Source organism: Hyla sarda, chromosome 6 (genome assembly GCF_029499605.1).
Source record: "Hyla sarda isolate aHylSar1 chromosome 6, aHylSar1.hap1, whole genome shotgun sequence".
NCBI classification, from domain to species: Eukaryota; Metazoa; Chordata; class Amphibia; order Anura; family Hylidae; genus Hyla; species Hyla sarda.
In genome coordinates, this window is record NC_079194.1 from 223,162,752 (window position 1) to 223,167,045 (window position 4,294).

At 40.8% G+C, this 4,294-nt stretch overlaps 1 non-coding gene across 1 annotated transcript; it reads left to right on the top strand.

Annotated features, from left to right (window-relative positions):
• Positions 1–3,560: 3,560 nt before the first annotated feature.
• Positions 3,561–3,748, top strand: LOC130277999 (U2 spliceosomal RNA). The gene has a single exon (XR_008845676.1). It is a non-coding gene; the product is annotated as a U2 spliceosomal RNA (small nuclear RNA).
• The last annotated feature ends 546 nt before the right edge of the window (positions 3,749–4,294 follow it).

A 4,294-nucleotide genomic window follows, 5' to 3' on the forward strand; every position in this document is an offset into this window, starting at 1 on the left:
TTGCACAACTGTCACACCTAATGTGATTTGCACTAGGGTGACACAATTTGCCCTGCAGGCAAAAAAAAAATGGCAATTGTGACGTGAACTAACAGTGACGACTGATTTTATTCAACAGCCAAAAAAGTTTTTTTTTTTTTCATTTGCACAACTATCACACCTAATGTGATTTGCACTAGGGTGACACAATTTGCCCTGCAGGAAAAAAAACTGGCAACTGTGACGTGAACAGACAGTGAAGACTGATTTTAACAGCCAAAAAAGGTATATATATATTTTTTTTATTTAATTTGCACAACTGTCACACCTAATGTGATTTGCACTGGGTTACACAATTTGCCCTGCAGGCAAAAAAACTGGCAACTGTGACATGAACTGACAGTGATGATTGATTTTATTTAACAGCCAAAAAAGGTATATATATATATATATATATATATATATATATATATATATATTTTTTTTTTTTATTTGCACAACTGTCACACCTAATGTGATTTGCACTAGGGTGACACAATTTGCCCTGCAGGCAAAAAAAAATGGCAACTGTGATGTGAACTGACAGTGACGACTGATTTTATTTAACAGCCTAAAAAGTTTTTTTTTTCATTTGCACAACTATCACACCTAATGTGATTTGCACTAGGGTGACACAATTTGCTCTGCTGGCAAAAAAAAACTGGCAACTGTGACGTGAACTGACAGTGACGACTGATTTTATTTAACAACCAAAAAAAATTATTATTTTTTTTTTAATTTGCACAACGGTCACACCTAATGTGATTTGCACTAGGGTGACACAATTTGCCCTGCAGGCAAAAAAAAATGGCAACTGTGACGTGAACTGACAGTGACAACTGATTTTATTTAACAGCCAGAAAAGGTTTTTTTTTTTTTATTTGCACAACTGTCACGCCTAATATGATTTGCAATAGTATGACAATGAGCAAAAAAGCTTGCCAGCGGAGTTCCCCTTTTAAGCAGTGGTCCCCAACCAGGGTGCCTCCAGCTGTTGCAAAACACACGGACTGATATATTTCAGCCCTTTGAATACTGTAGTAGTCAGTTGCTTGAAGGAACTTAAGTTTGATTCTGGAGTACCCCTTTTAACCAGCGGTTCCCTCCCAACCAGGAATGATATCTTTCAGCCCTAAAAAAGGCTTTTTTGGGTGCTGTCCTTTAAGCAGATGTTACACTAGTGCTTTAGAAGTAAACTGGACCCTGAATAACTTTCCCTATACAGCAGGAGCAGCTTCTCTGTCCCTCCACTTCCTAAGCCTGCAGCATGCTGAATGAGGCTAAAATGGCGTCCGTGCAAGAGGTAGGAGGGCCTGGAAGGGAGGGACTGATGCTGATTGGCTGTAATGTGTCTGCTGACTCTGACTCACAGGGTCAAAGTTTACTGCAATGTTAAAGTATAGGGGGAGAATCGAACTTCACATATGTTCGCCCGGCGATGCGAACGCGAACATGCTAAATTCGCCGGGAACTGTTCGCCGGCGAACAATTCGCGACCTCTCTAATTCTCATCTCTTGCACAGACAGAAGGACAGAAAGGATTTGCACTATTCTATCCAGCCATATTGAAGTTATTCCATGATAATGGCTCCATTTCAATTTTTCCATTCTCTGTCTGAAGCCCAAAGTTATGTAACCTCACTGGCAATACCACCAAGCTGATGGACTATGTTTGCTTTGCAGGATGCACCATAGTCCATCAGCTATGGTGTGTCACAGCCATTAATTTGCCGCTGCCCCTGTCACAGCAAAGAAGAAGACAAGCCACCAAAAGGGATATTTAGTATTTGGTCCCTGCTTTTTGTCTTCAATACACCCACATTATAATAGATGATGTAAGAATTAATCAGGCGCACACTTATGCAAAGCTTCATACCATCTCTTGCAGACTTTGCTGATGATCAGACGACCAGACACAGCTGCAAGGGATTGGGGCAGGTAAGTGTGTGCGTTATTTGTACATTTTAAAGAATCAGGCTAGTTTACATAAAAATTCTAGAAATTGTATCCAGAATTATCTTTTAATATTAGAGTCACTGCTGCCTTGGGAGTTCTAATCAATAACTCAGTTCCACTCAATAACTTAGCTCCATGTCAAAACCTCTTCAGGACTAGACCTCGACAATGTTTATATGTATATATATATATATATATATATATATATATATATATATATATATATATATATATATAAGGATAAGTTGGCCAGCACATACTGAAACCAAACTACTGCATGAACCTGGCATACAGGTGCACGCTGCTAGGCTCAATATACACAAACAGGAGGATACAGCAGCACACTGCTAGCACAAAAATACAGATGAAACATGAAGTGCTATATTGCTACAATGCAAAAAATGAAAAAATTGAGGTACTTTGCTCACCGTTTGGCCAAATAGTTTGGACCATCCCACCACGATAAGGTGACCTCATTGGGATGGACCCTACACTGTGAATGTGCCTCGGTGCAGTCAGTTACCAGGCTTGTATCTTTGTGCTAGCAGTGTGCTTCTGTATTCTCCTGTTTGTATAATACAATACAGGAATATGGGAATATGGCACTTGTAGTCCGCTGCAGGCATCCTCCATTGTATGCATTTTTATGCTGCGGATCGCCCCTAGCAACGGACTACAAGGGCAGGATCTGCTCCCCCAGTATAAATGCACAACCACATTTGGGGTTGAGCACCTCCAGCCATTTGAGACCACGTTGTTTGTTTAAATTCTCCTGTTTATGTAGATTTAGCCTAGCAGCGTGCACCTGTATGCCGGGTCCATGCAGTAGTTAGGTATTAGTATGTGCTGGCCAACTTATCCTTGTTTGTGTTATACATATATGGGAGTTGCTACCTCCATGTTGGCTCCTGCACCCCACCCATCTTACAAGGTTCTAGCCTGGTAACTGACTGCACAGAGGCACATTCACAATGTAGGGTCCGTCCCAATTATCATGGCGGGATGGTCCAAACTATTTGGCCAAATGGTGAGCAAAGTACCTCCATTTTTTCATTTTTTGCATTGTAGCAATATAGCATTTCATGTTTCATCTGTATCTTTGTGCTAGCAGTGTGCTGCTGTATCCTCCTGTATGTATATATATATATATATATATATATTTTTTTTTTTTTTTTTATTTTTTTTTATTATTATTATTTTTTTTTTTTTATTCCATTTTATTATTTTTGCAATGTTGCCAGACATCCCCTTACTTCTAATAAGGCAAGTCATTTTTCAACAGAACCAGTTTAGGGTGCATATAAATCATTTATGTACATACGGTATATGTTGTTTTTTTGGAATGGAAGAAAAAACAATCATGTCATTTTTTGTGTGTGTTTTTAGTGTTTTACAGAATTCACCATGAGGGTAAAATAGAAGGGAAATTGATCAACTAAGTACACAGGTATTTTGGCATCCAGAAGTTGCAGATTTTTTCACAAAAGCACTGCACTTACCAAGTAGGCAGGGATTAGCAGGATGTAGGTATGATATGGCCTCCCAAGCCCTACTAAACTTGGCCTATTGGAACCAAAACAAAGGCACACCCTTCAAAATTGGCTAAGATCAAGTGTAGTGTCTGTTCTTATTAGTTTAATATCTGATATGTCCCCTATCTGGGGACCATTCATTAAATGGATTTTTGAGAATGGAGGCCGATTTCAAAGCTTGCTTCCGTCGCCCCATGCATTGACCCGATATGGCAGTATCTTCGTATAAAATTGTGGCGCAAGACACCAATGGCACAATGGTTGCTCCAAGCCAAAAAATGAATTATTTCTCCTTTCAGCTACTTTGACACCACCAAATACAGAAACAATAAACGAACACATACATACTCACATTATGTAACATAGCTTCACAAGTATGCAATATAGCAGGTACACGCATATTATATTTACATGGCATATAATTGCCATTAACAATAAAGTAATGAACAATTTCCTAATAAGCTGGAAGGCCTTTAGGCAATCACTTAGTCTCTTAAAGGGGTACTCGGGTGCTTAGACATCTTATCCCCTATTCAAAGGATAGGGGATAAGATGCCTGATCGCGGGAGTCCCGCCGCTGGGGACCCCCCGTGATCTTGCACGCGGCACCCCGTTTGTAATCATTCCCCAGAGCGTGTTCGCTCCAGGTCTGATTACCGGCAACCACAGGGCCGGCGGCGTGTGACGTCACGCCTCCTCCCCCGTGTGACATCACGCTCCGCCCCTCAATGCAAGCCTACGGGAGGGGGCGTGACAGCTCTCAAGGGGGTCCCCAGCGGCGGGACTCC